The sequence below is a fragment of the Scomber scombrus genome, chromosome 6 (genome assembly GCF_963691925.1).
Source record: "Scomber scombrus chromosome 6, fScoSco1.1, whole genome shotgun sequence".
Classification (NCBI taxonomy): Eukaryota; Metazoa; Chordata; class Actinopteri; order Scombriformes; family Scombridae; genus Scomber; species Scomber scombrus.
Genome location: NC_084975.1, coordinates 24,753,232 through 24,767,354, shown reverse-complemented (window position 1 = coordinate 24,767,354; position 14,123 = coordinate 24,753,232). Strand labels below are relative to the sequence as shown.

General features: G+C 44.1%; 1 protein-coding gene across 1 annotated transcript in view; it reads right to left on the bottom strand.

The window, feature by feature from the left end:
* Positions 1 to 3,346: 3,346 nt before the first annotated feature.
* Positions 3,347 to 14,123, bottom strand: part of cd151 (CD151 molecule) — a 163,859-nt gene continuing 153,082 nt past the window's right edge. The window contains exon 9 of the mRNA XM_062421623.1: positions 3,347 to 3,362. The gene's annotated coding sequence lies outside the window, so the exon portion shown is untranslated. The remainder of the gene's footprint in view (positions 3,363 to 14,123) is intronic.

Genomic DNA, 14,123 nt, shown 5'->3' with positions numbered 1-14,123 from the left:
CAGGGCCCCAACTGTGAGGCGTGCATGCAGATATCTGCTCTGTGTCTGGGGCTGCTGCTGCTGCTGCTGCTGCTGCTTCTACTGCGGAGATCCCACCCAAGGCAAGGCTCCATTCATGCTGCAGCACGGAGGATGTTATGGATATGGCCTTGACAGCGCGCTCTAACCCCGAGGCCTGGAGAGGGACAGGAAACAGTTGGCTCTTGGTCGACTGAAGTGGTGCCTGGGACTTTCCCACACGCTTCAGGATCCTCCTCGTTCAGCCCGGTCTGTGGTTGGAGCGTGTGTCTGCACCACTTCACACCAGCAAGCGAGGGATGAAGGGAGGAGGGGGGGGGGGGGGGGGGGGTTGCTCAGGCTTACCGTAGAAGTTGGAGAAAACTTTTCAGAGGGGATTCATTGCCCCTTAGCTGAGAGAACAGCATAAATTATTTGTGCTGGCAGATGTTCACAGACCCAAATATGCATGAATTTGTAGAGCTGGCAGGCTTCCCTCAGCCAAACGTACTGGTTTTCACGATGCGTGCAGGAGCAGTTGTTATTCTGGCTGTTTTACAAAGACCATTAATCTGAGCTGTCAGCACCACCAACCACTTTGGTGGAAATTATTTCACTCCTTAATAAGGGAACTCTGGTGCTGTATTACATATGGCGGTCAGGGCAGCATTCTTGGTGGGTCTGTCATCATGTAGCTGTTCTCCAACAGTGGGCCTTCTGTGTTTGGCCTGTAGCACACTCTGTAACCCAGAGATGAAAAGAATACACTAACTAGACGTTAAATGAAACCACTACCTCTCACATCCTCGCTGCTGGGGAAGATGAAGACCTCCTGCCAGGAAGAGGGGGAAATCCAATATTGTATTGACTTGTCTTTGAGTTTCTGTTAGTTGTGTAACTGAGGCTGCAAATATTTGACATAAGGCGTGTACAGTATGTAAGATATTTCAGAGGGAAACATTATACTTTTCATTCCACTGCATTTATTTCACAGTTTAGAGTTACTAGTTGCTTTTCTGACCAATATTTTATACATAAAACATGATCAGTCGATACAATGTGCATTCTTATAAATTAGGCTAGTATATTAGTGTAAGGCGTTAAAATTAGCTCTACCTTTGGCATTATTAAAATGCTGCTTACATGCACATAACAGGTAAAATACTCAAATAATATATACACATGGATGATAAATATAACACTTAATTTGGCCATGTTGTACTTTGCTCTTTATACTTAATGTACATTTTGCTGACAATACTTGTATATATAAGTAAGATTTAGGATTTTTAGTTGTAGCTGAGTATTTTTAGCACTTCTTCCACCACTGCCACAATTAACAACAATTAACAACTTTTCCAAAAAAGGTAGGTGTGTGGACAAAATAATGTGAACACCTTACATTATAAAACATTTAATATTACAATACAAAACAAACCCAGCAGCCTCAGAAATGACCGGAGTCGACTCCTGGGTAGTCCACACGGAAAATGGAGTGCATGTTTTCCTTTTTCTATTTTAAAATGTTGTTTTTTTTAGCTCAAGGGAAAAAATGTTTTGCTCAGTTGAAACACATCTCTGACATAGCCTCAATTTAAAAAAAAAAAAAAAAAAAAAAAAAAAATCAACATTACAAGCCTCACATATACAGTATTTGTGCAGGGATGTTGTATTGGTGTGCAGGTGTTTACGACACTGAGTCTCTACATACAACTGTATTGGAAAAAGGAAAAGTACCCGTCTCAGTGTCCTCTGCGGTCAGTTACGCCGGCTTTACTGAGCACTGCTCATTATACGGACTCTGACTTGCAATTAGTAGCGGTTTGTGATACATTATCCAATGTTTGTGATATATCAAGTTACTATTTTTCAGTGCTTTTTATAGGTGTGTCCAGTCATGAACTAAAACTGTCGCACCTGCATGCAGAGCACATAACATTACACATTGTATAATCAAGCTATCATCATTGCTCCGAGATGGAAATAACAATAATAAAGGTGGAGTGAGACAACCTGTGAGCGTCACACTGTAATGTAACTGCTGGGAAAAGTGACTTAGAGTCTCTCCTGTAGGAGGGCTTTGGCAGACTGCCACTTAGTGTGGTCCCCCTGAGGGCTCTTACTCATGAATCAGAGAAAATGGGAATTACACATATTAAAGAGGGTAAACGTCAGTAATCACAGCACTGGGAGGATGCTTGAGGACTCATCAGGCCCACTGCTGCTTTTTTAGAGACACTTGTTTCAAGGAGCCTCCGTGTTTAGCAGCTGACAGCGCCACTGCGATGTGTAAAATAATATGTTTCAGGAAGGCACGCACCTATGAAGCTCACCTGCAGCACACCTGTATTTACCCAGCGTCTCCGCTACTGTCTCATATCTACACAGTGATTGTGTGTGCTGCCGTGATAACACAGTTTGACCCCCCCGATCTATGAGTCAAACAGCAGCAGCAGCCAGGTCGAGTTACAGCCCGTCGTGTCCGTTATTGTCTGGTCTCCATTGATATTTCCAGCGTGTTTGTCCTACATCGACTGCTTTGTGTTCCCTGACGGAGACGGGCTTTGATAGTTTTGACACGGAAAAGTTTGTTTGTTTGTTTGTCTGTCTGGTCAGCAGAGGTCATGCAGCGGTATGTTTGTTTGCTGGGTCAATTGAGTCCGCTAACAGAGCAAGGCGGTGAGGAGAAGTGATGGAGGGAAAAGCACTCATTAATGGCCCCTTCCTCCCTGTGTGTTCCTCTTCTGGTGGAGATGTCCAGACCACCAGGCCCTTTACCCTGACTCCCAGATAAGATGTCTGGAGTCGCTCCACATGACTTAGTGCTGTTGGTACTTTGACAGAAAACAACCCTCAAGGGAAACTCAGGCAACCATAAATATTTAGGCACCAAAGAGCTTTATGGAGTTTGTTGTAAAAGGATTTATAGCAGCCTGGGAGGCGATGCATCAGTGTCTGAGGGCTCGAAGCAGCCAGTGTTTACAGCATCGCATGTGAATCCTCCCACAACTCTCGGCCAAGCTTGAAGAACTGAACCAAATAAGCACTTCGGCGCTAGGAATGCAAACACCACAACTTTTTCCCCAAACAGGTTTCAGAAAACAGGTGTTAACTTGGCATCCTCCAGCCCTTGTGGTTTGCAAAAATTGTAATTGCCTACAGAGATGATTCACAAACAAGACAAGGCAGTGGCCTTATATGGGCAGATTTGGATTTTGTGCCTCGTGAGGATTTAATACAATTATTCGCTCTATAAAACAGGATATAACCTCTAGAAAGACAGTAAACAAACTTATAATAGATATGTTTTGGGGGTTAAAAATAGATCTGACTTGAGCTGAATTACCTTTTTTTTTTTTAAATTGTTCAGCAGTGTACTTAAAGTTTTGGCATTTTTGGGGAAAAAGAATTAGTTAAAAAGATTATATATATCCATCAAATATGAGGCTAAAGCTTGCAGGAGGTTAGCTTAGCTTAGCATAAAGACTAGAAACAATGGGAAACAGCTAGCCAGGCTCTTTCTAAAGGTGCTTGTGCTGCTATAAGGTGAATTTGATTACTTTTAAACAGAGCCATGCTAGCTATTTTACTGTTTCCTGTTTTAAGCTAAGCTATAACTGCTAGCTTTAGCTTTATATCTGACTGACAGATATTAGAGGCATCAATTTTTATCTTATCTAATACTGTTTAAAACAGCCAAATAAGTGTATTTCCTGAAATGCTGAATGTTGTTTTAATCCTTGGAGAGTTGTTTGGTATTTAAATGTAGCCTCAGTGTGCGACATGTTCATCTGCTATGCAAAATTAATACGTTTTTGAACATGTGCATCGTCTTCTTGAAAACCCCCATGTTTCACCAGGCTGTTTAAGCAGCTTCCACCACTTCTCTCTCTCTCTCTCTCTCTCTCTCTCTCTCTCTCTCTCTCTCTCTCTCTCTCTCTCTCTCTGCTATACCTTCAGTCTCCCTCATCTATGTTGCATGAGGTGTTATCTGCATCCCTCTCATCTCTGCCTTCCACCCCGGGTTTCATCGGCCCCGTCTCTTTCATCTCTGTCCTCCGGGGGCAGTCGGACATCTCGGTCCACCATCCATGCCACCACATAACTTCTGCTGTCCATCCTCCACCACCGCTGCCCTACTTTTTCGCCCGGCGGGGTCACAGGGCTGCTTTGTCCCATATTGCTGGAGGATCAGGATTCCTCATTATCCTGTTAACTTTACATTTATCTGACAAGATAGAGGAGAGAGAGCGACCCCCGGCATCATTAAGCTTTAATGGACAGCCTAGAAATGAGGGAGAAGCCATAAAAGCAGGAGCCGAACCAGAGTCTCTCTTTAATGTCTCTGATCGCCCTGACAGGATTATTAATCAGGAACTAAAGGAATTTAAAACCTTTGCTCTTGGCTTCCTCACTTAGAGTCTTTAGCTTGCACCATTACATAGCAACCCAGGGTCAGGAGGTCTACAGCTAATTGGTTCTACAGGGTTTTGAATAACAATGAGCCGAGCCCAATTACTGAACTACAGAGAGGCGGAGATGAGAGGAGAGGGAGGAGGGAGGAAGGGGGGGGACCCAGTGGAACGGGCACAGGGAGGATGGAGGGAGGAGGAGAGATGGGGGGAGGCTGTTTCACGGCTGCTGTCTCTCTCCTCCTCAGAGTAGGGATATTAATGAGATCAGTAAATGAGTGAGTGCTGGCAGAGATGGGGATGTGCTGTAGAAAAACAGCCGCCCTGCCCCTGCAGGACAGCGGCAGCAGCTCCTCATTCGCTATTCCATTTGACTCCAGGATTTTCACACAAAATATGCGCGCCTCGTTCTTTTTGTCCCAGATTTTTTTCCCCCTTTTCTTTGTATCTCATGTTCATTTATTAGTGATGTATTTTCTTTTCCTCCGACACAGGGGATCTGTTTCTGTGGTCCTTTGATAGCAACGCTGTATGCCAGTCTGTCTTGTAGAGCCTTTAATGCTATCTTCAGGGGATGCATTCAGTGACGGCTAATAGTCCCAGCAGTTTAGACGCAGTTTGGCTGTAAATTTGTACTCAATGTGAGGCATAACGGCTTTCATGATTGTTCCTCATTTTTCTGACCCCTGCTGCTTTGGTGGACATCAAGGCGTGTTTTTTTATCCTCTTACATGCAGCAGCAGCAGCACCATATACAGCGGGTAGATTAGGCACAGCACAGTATCTGCAGTCTCTCCACTCTAGTGTGCCATGTAGTGTCCCCTTGCCCTGATATTGCTGATGAAACTGGTTTGGATGGAAGTATTATCAGATTTAGAGAGCTAATTTGTTCCAGCGGCAAAAAGAGCTTTTCAGGCTGTTGAAGGGACATCTTTTTTTTTTTTCTTTCATTCGGTCGTACTCAGTTTTTTTTTTGTGCCCTTGAAACATCACATCAGTGTTGAGCTGTAGGACTTTTAAATTGATCTCTACTTAAATAATCTCTTTCAGATTCATGAATTCACATTGAGCAATCCCCCTCTTCTGAGCATTCATCACTTTCAATAAACCCTGCAGAAGCTGTCATTAAGCCTCAACCTCCTCATCCCATTCTAAACTGCTGTTCAAGGGCTGCAAATTGGAAATGTGATTTAAATATTGCTTGAAATGGATAGCTCATATTCACCTAAGCCCCACTACCACCCCACCCCCTACACACACACCCCCCCCCCCCCCCCCCGAACCGTGCCAGGCTCTGTCATGCGATGAAAGCCGAGGATGTCGGCTGATGATCACTCCGCTTCCTGCGCCGTGAGTGGGAGACATTAATTGCTGCTAGCAGAAGGTTTAGCCCTGACCTTTCCAGATCACAAGGCAAACAAAAATTCTCCGTAGGCCTACCACTCCGCACGCTTTTGTCACTTGTTCTTCATGGTTGGATTTCTCAGAGATGAGAAGGATTCTCTTTGCTTACACTTTTAATCGGCTATAGAGCGGTGAAATACTCCAGCTGGAATGAGAGGGAGATAAATGCCTTCTTAACTCTAGACTGCAAATGAACTACAAATCCTTGAGCTGGATTGCTGTTCATTCTTCAATTATGTAAGCCCCCGCCCTCCTCCTGTCTGGTTTTTCTCCTACTCAACATTGTCAGTGTGTATATACAAATATATTCTTGACAAGACAAGATTTATAATCTCTTTCAACTTTCAAACACAAGCATTAATAAGGCTGTGAGTCCATTTTGCCCGGTGGTTTTAACTAATATAAACATTTAGTAGGCTAAGCAGCACATTCTCTGCTGATGTTGAGGAAAAAAAATGGCTTTGAATATTCATCATCATTGATTGATTGGCTTCATATAGATTTGTGCAAAGCCGTCTCGCAAATACACTTTTGAAATTCCTCCTCAGCTGCATGCTTGGATGTGGATTATGTGTTGAATCTTGTGGTTTAAAAAAAAAAAAAAAAGGTTTCCAACGCCATTCACTCCAAACAATCCTCGGAGCCAGTAAATGTATTCTGAACTGAACTTGAATCTGCATATTTGCATACTGTAACGGAGTTGCAGCTGTGGTCTCAGAAGAGTTTATCATTATTTCACATTTATTTTGTCTCCCTAATTACCTAATTAATTCTGTTGTTTTGATTGTGGTGTTTACCGTTTGCTTTGTGGAGGCGTAATCCTGTTCTATTTGTCTGTTTGAAGAAGGAGCAGTCTCACTGAATTATTCATGCTGCGCTCCAGCGACAGCACAGCCGTTTAAATGATGAAGGCATTCGTGAAATCCTCTCTCTCTCTCTCTTTCTTTCTCTCTCACACACACACACACACTCTCTCTTTCTCTTTCTCTTTCTCTTTCTCACTCTGGCTTCTCTTTCTCTGTAAGTGCCTGAGGCGGTGGAAGTGGGATGTAAGGAGAGGGAGGAGAGAGGGTTTCATGAGGCTCACAAGCGCACCTCAAATGAGGCGATGTGAAAACATTTCCCTCTAATGTGTCTGACAGAGCTACGAAAGGGGCCGGACTCAAAGCCATGTCTAATCTGACACCATAATGTGACCTTTCATCCCCACTTCTCACAGGAAATAGTGCTCCAGTCCCTGTATTGTACGTGCATGTGTCAGTTTCTGTGTGTGTGGGTGTGGGTGTGTGGGTCTCTCATACGCTGCTATCGGGGACATATTTTAGACTAAACACCAGTTAATTGAGGCGACTTGTCCAATTGAGGGTAAAAGCTGTGTCCCCAATTTGGAAAAAGATGATTTTTGGGTCAGTGGTTAAAGTTACGGTTAGGCAAGTAGTGAAAGTAGTGATTATGGTTAGAGTAAGTCTCCAGGAAATGAATGTAAATCTATGTAATGTCCCCAAAAGTGACCTAGGACAACTTGTGTGTTTGTACATTCCTCGTGTTGTGGGGACTCGCCTCCCTTATGGGGACAAAAAGCAAGTCCTCTAAACATAAATCATTAATTTTAGGGCGAAGACTTGGTTTAAAGTTACAGTAAGTTTGGGGTTATGGTTATGGTTAGGGTTAGGTAAGTAGTGGTTATGGTTACGGTTAGGATACGTCTCCAGGAAATGTAAAATAATGTCCTCTGAAGTGATGGAAACATGACTGTGTGTGTGTGTGTGTGTGTTCCTTTGCCGGCCGAGCGCCCACTGAGCAGGAATGTGGACACTTGAGTCGGCACAGGCCCTCTGGAGTGCTGCTGATGTGTCAAAACGTTGTTCGCTGATTGGATATCGCTGTGTCATGTGGTGGCTGGGTGTCCACTTCACACCTTCAGCTGTGACTTTTTCTAGTGTTGAGGATACTTGATAGAGCGCAAGTCAGCAGAACCGGCGGATCTATTAGAGGGTTGCTGGCATCTGGTTTGATTCTGCTTCTTTTTTTTTAGAAGAAATGCTGTGTCTCCACCCTCGGTGTGGTCTTAATGGCGTTCCCACTCAAAGAGCACTTCCTCAGAGACAGGGAGGAGGAAGGGGGGGGGGGGGGGGGGGGGGGTTTGGTGATGGGGCTCTCTGGGGATTGTCTGTTTGTAGTGTTTACTGCAAAACCCTTAAGGACTTACAGGCACTTTCATCAGCACTCAGCAGTACATAGTACACACTTCCCCGCCTGTGTTCCTCAGTTTTTAATGTCTTATTTTCTCCTCACACTTTTTGTGCATTTAAAAAAAAAACTCTATATGACACCTTTGGGTCCCAGGCGACACTTATCTGTGTCTGTGAGGAGTTGTAACGCACTCCTATTATACACTCATTTACATGAAGAGAATCCTGTGCCAGCCGTCATTTGTTCACAGCTTCTTTCATCGTTCTCCCTCGGGACGGCATTGTCCTTAAACCGCACAAATCACAAGCACTGGCTCTGGTTTTTGGTTTTCAGGACACCCTCTTTTGATAATGGCTGGCTTGATGGACGTTATCAGCACGCCTGACTCCAGGCTCAGACAAAGCCTGGAGCGTACAGTATGTATGGTTTTATTTAAAACCTTTTTTAATGTGTTGTTTTCTCTCTGTAGGCCTGTAGATTCTGCTTTCTATTTGATCTGCCCTAAACATACATCTTTAATCTTTGCTGCAGGCAGTGTGAGAGAAGGGGAGAGAGTATGTCACTGCAGGCCTGGGCTCTCACTGCGCTGCAGCCCCTCTGGGGGTCCTGCAGAGGGCGGCATACTAAGCACAGCACATCACCTCCCACCTCCTTTTTTTTCTGCTTTTTTTTAACACCTGCACCCAACAACCACCAACAACCATCACAGCTATCTTTATTAACATACATCTTCATTAACTCACCCGAGGAAGTAAGAAAAAAAAAAGAAATAACAGGCAGAGAAAAAGAAAAACAGGCAGAGATGAAACCATCATGGGCCCGCAGGGTGTTCTACTGTTTGTACTGACACAGAGGACGAGTTATGCTAATTGAGAGTTCTTTGCATAATTAGAAAGAAAAAACTTTATCATTATTATTAGTGGAGAATAGCCAGACAGAGGGTAATTTCAAGTTTCCCAGCAGGGTGCTGCCAGAGAATAGAAAAGGAAGAGGACACACTCTCAATGTTATTCCTGCTGTCTTTTGATGCAGGGAGCATAATTCATCTAAGATACTTAGCCTGAGTGCGCTTTAATGATGATGACTTTTCCCAATGTGATTTTTCAAAGTGTTTTAATGTAGGCCTATTGTCTTCATAGCGGATGTGTTTGCCGTGGTAAAATCGAGGACTGCATATTAAGTTATCCACCTAAATGACTTTTTTCTCCCGTGTTTAATGAGCCTTCACCTTTTTTTTGCCACTCCAGACGACTTCACGCTGTTGCATGTGCGTTGTGGTTGCGGCTGCTGGAGACCAGGGGAGTGAGATCATGTGTGATGCCACCGAGAGATGGCGGAGAGGTGATGCGGCTGGCTGGCCGCTCAGCCACACAGAGCTGTGAGTAAGTGGGCCGTGGTTATAACGGGGCACACGGGGCAGTCACAACAGACTGCTGAATCCATTAGTCCCTCAGCAGGGCTTCAGCAGGTCATTAAGGTTCAATAAGATCCTGTGATATCCTGTTACACACTTTCCCTCCTCAACTCCTCAACTAAATCTGATGATGCTACAACCACTGGATGCTGCACACAGGAAGTTGTCTTCCCCTCAGAGCTCAGAGGCTGTGCTTGCTTTAAAACTGTGAACGATAGTTTATGCCGCAGTAAGTATTCCTTTCAAAGGCTTTACAAGGCACTGGGGATTAAGAGACTGTACCACACTCATCTCATTTGTGTCAGGACTGGGAAAAGGGAGCACTCTAAATACGCTCTGCACCAGTAAGCTGTATGGGGTAGAGTGGAGACAAGGGCTCTCAGATGTGAGGGGAACACATTGCACCTGCCCCAGTTGTTCTCCACTAACATGGCCGCCTGCTTCACAAGTGCAAGGAACATTCCCTCGCTTCAAAGGTTCCCCTGCCTTTTTTTTTTTTTTTTTTTCATCTCTGTGCACCAGCCCACAGCCAGAACCACGGATTAATATTTCAAAACATGTTTCTTGCTTGCACCCCCCTCCCCTTCCCCCTCCTCCTCTCTCTATACCTCCTCTCCCTCCTTTGGTTCCACTCTTCCACCCCCCACCTCAACATCATCTCTCTCACACCATTCCCTGTTCACCACTTATTCTCCTCTCTGCCCCCCCCCCCTCCCCCCCGCTCTACCCATCTACCACTCCACCTGCCTGCTCGCTCGCCGAAATGTGTGATATTTTTTTTCCATATTTCCTGTTTTGCTGCTCCAGTGCTCCCTTCAATCCAATCGCCAGCGTGGTATGTTTTATGGATTAATAAGAAATGATCCTGGAAGGTCCAGTCAGGCAGTTGAGGAGCCAAAAGCAGAAGGATGAAGCGATGAAACAGAGGGGGGAAAGAGGGGGCAGGGTGCCGTCTGCAGTCGAATTTTAATGAGTACCAAGGGGAATATCCTTTTTTTTCCTTTTTTTTTTTTCTTGGGGTATCCTTCTGGTACATCGCTCTAAATCACTGTCACACAAACAAGGTATTTCCCATCATGCCTCTGGTTTGGCTTGGTAACTGTGTCATCTTGTGGCACAGGCGCCTCACCGGCACACCTGCTCTGCTATCCTAATTGAACAGATGATCTGCCAATTTGTCATGTTTATCTTCAGAGGCGTTCTGGCGTCAATGCCCTGCTCTGCTCAGCCCCCTCAGAACACAGTGCAGATGTTAGCAGGGCTTTTTTTTTTTTTTTATATGACAGATCTTGTAGTCATTACTGAATAATTCATCGCTGCATTAATGTCTTTAGATAGCATCTCCAGCATCTTGCTCCGCTTTTCTTTTTTTTTTTTTTTGGCTCCTTCTCTTCTCTTCCTTTCTCCGGCTCCTCACAAGGGAAAACTTTATTATTCTCTCCACTGACAGCAAAGTAGCTATACGGATAAAAGATAATTGCCTAGCTTGACTCAGCCATTGATATGAAAATAGGATTGAAATTATTCACTGTGGTTTAAAGGTTAGTTGAAGGTTATTATTCGGGGGGGAAATGCGTGAAGGAGAAGAGCCTCTGCGTACAGCCTGATGTCAGGCCTGACAAGACATTTCTGAAAGGCTAATATGCTGTGCATGCTGCAAAGGCCATTCAGTGAATACACCCAAAGGGTCTCCTGAGATCTTAACACTGGAGAAGTCAATTATTTAGAAGCAAATTATGGCTCACTCTGTGCATAAACATGATATGCTCCAAATAAGATTGTGAGCCTGATTTTTAGCACACTCTAGTATCTTTTATTCAGATGATTGTTTGTTCTTTCATTCAGGCTTTCTTGCATGGCGGAATGTAATATGAACGCCATAATGAAGAGGGAAAGGGCTTTCTCAACCAGCGTAATGTATTCGATCCGTTGCATGCTTATAGGCTTGTTATGGTTCAGATGGGCTTTGAACACGGGCTTAATAAATCACCTCCGCCAGCAGCCGTCTGATGTTTCTGCTTAAGAGTCGCTCTGATGTCTGTGGTTGGCCCGTCACTACTTACGCCAATCTCTATTACCATGGCAACTGAGAGGGATGTATGCAGGTAGCGTGCTGGAAGCTGGAAGAAGTCATGGTGTGCTGTTTGATAGCAGGCCGTGCAGAAGCAGACAGCTCTCTCTCTCTCTCTCTCTCTCTTTCTCTCTTTCTCTCTCTGTCTCTTTTCTCTCTGTCTGTCCTCTGCACATCTGCTTCTGCACCAATATGTTGAAGCGGCAGAGTCAATATTCTCTCAAATTCATCATTTGAAGGTTTTTCTCCACAAACATTTACAGACTTCCTTTGTTTTCCTAGGTTGCTATAAATACACAGATGAGTAAAAACACATTGTTGGATTTTATGCAAAGGGAAACTCGATCTGATGGGAATCATGTTAGTTTTTTTTTAATCGCTCTCCAAAATATTCATATTGTTCAAATTTGAAGAGCTTTATTGGCACGACCACAATCAGATCCGTAATCAAGTCCTTTTCATAGAGTTTTTCCGCAATTTGTATGATATATACTTCAATACTGATATATTGTGTGTATCACTTTTGGTTACAAACACACACACACACACACACACACACACATTTATACTGTTCTTATTATTCATACCTATACCTATATAGTACATATATACTACTACTATATTAGATATTACACACATCAGGGACTTCTTTTGCACATGTATTAGCACAGTTCACTTATATAGTCTATATAGTCTTATATAGCCTTGTAATATTAATGTTGTGTATAGCTTTTTTTTTTTAACATGGTCTCTGTAATTTGTTTAATCTCATTTAAATGTTCTATTTATTTCATTCAACGTGTTCTGTATCTGTTTTTCTTACCTCTCATTCTGTTTCTGTGCCGCCGTAACGTGAATTTATCTCATCTGATCTTATATTTACTTTTTTATTGACAGCGTATGACTAATATAGTGATGACAAGATGTTCCCTAAAATCACCCGCATCACTTTGCAGACATTGAAACCTTCATCTGGAGATTCTGAGTTGGTGATACTTTCATTGCAAATACATCAAAGAGAAGTGTGATGAGAGGCTGAAATGATAACACCCCTCCTGGGAGGACGCTATGGTTCACACCTCCTCTTCACCTGCTTCCTCACTCTCACACTCCTGTTTTTTTCTGTCCGTCGAGGTTCGGTGTCTTCATCCAAAGACGCAGGTGTGATCATTCACGCGTTCGCTGTTAGTCAAAACCGCCTCCTCTGCTCCCAAAATAGACAATTATTCAAATTCCCGCCCTCATCAAAAACCGTAATCAGTTATTTCCATTCCACGTCTTACTCAGTTTTGTTCAATCCCCTCAGCTATTCTGATTATTTTTCAATAGAAATGCACAAGCAGACTTTCAGAAAGATACCTCGTTCTTTCTTTAAAAACAGGAGACTCACTCCTCAGTTGGTTTTTATTTACTGCCCCTCTCTTATGTTCTCTAGATGACTAACATATTTTGGCATCAGGTACTATTCCTGCACTTATCTGATTGAACCAAACTGATCTTGCAGCAGAAAACTGTGAGGGTTTATTATTGGACCGTGCGCTAAAGGATTCAGTGGTGATGAGGTCTCACACAAGTGTTTCCACTGGGTCATACAGGGGCAGAGTCAGGCTCCCGGTGCTGATGATAGGCAGCATGCTGTCGATATCTGTCTGTTCTTCAGTTTCAGGGCTGTGGTAAAGATCACTGACACTGTATCTCTGTCCCTCCTTCCTTCACTCTTCTCCTGCACTGTGCGAAGAAATTGGATAAGCACTAAGCACTTCAGGATGAAGTTTTTCTGAAGCCCAAACTGCTTGTGTGATTACAGACAGATCGATACCTTGTGGTGTCCCCAGCCGGCTCACCCTGCTGGCACAGGAAATGATGCGATCCATGCAGCTCTGACATTGACAGGCCCCAGAGAGGCGACAGCTTCACTTACTAGAAAAATGCTCTCCATTAGCTCAGCTGGGTGGCTCTGCCCTGTCATTGTTATGCTAGCGAGGCTGTGACATTTGTGTTATATGGATGGCAAATGCCTTTGTAATCATCTGCTCGCAGCACAATTTGAATTTTCATCAACTTTGATAGACAGCTCCTGAAGAATTATCATCAAGAAAATGAAATCTTCCCTGACCCTGAATGCCACGGCTGCTGCCACTCCCCTCCGGTGTCCCACTATGCTGGTGACAAAAGCTGTAGACGGTCACACAGCATCTCACTGCGGGCCGCTGCCCTTTAGCTGTTGTGTTTCTCCTTAGAGGTTAAACCTCGTGGCTTTTCTCATAGTCATGGAGAGGCCTGGTGATAGGCCTCGTCCTTTCTCAGACCTCAACAACACACAGACCCTCTGCCCTCCCCTCTGCCCAGGAAGTGGTGCTTATATCCATGTCAGGGAACAGCAGCACTTTAGGGCACAATGTGTTTTTTTTATGGCTGAGCCAGCGTCTCTTAAACCCGAGCACTTGTATTGACCCACCTCCCATCTCTCTCTGCCTCTCTCTCTCATCCCCCCACTGTTTCCTTGTTTGAAACAATATAGCCTGCCTGTTGATATTGATTCCAGAAGATTGGGTCCCGGTAAGTGCTCCTTTGAGCCTGGTGTTATATTAAGCAATTGTTCCAACAGCAGATGACAGGGCTGGGAAGGTTT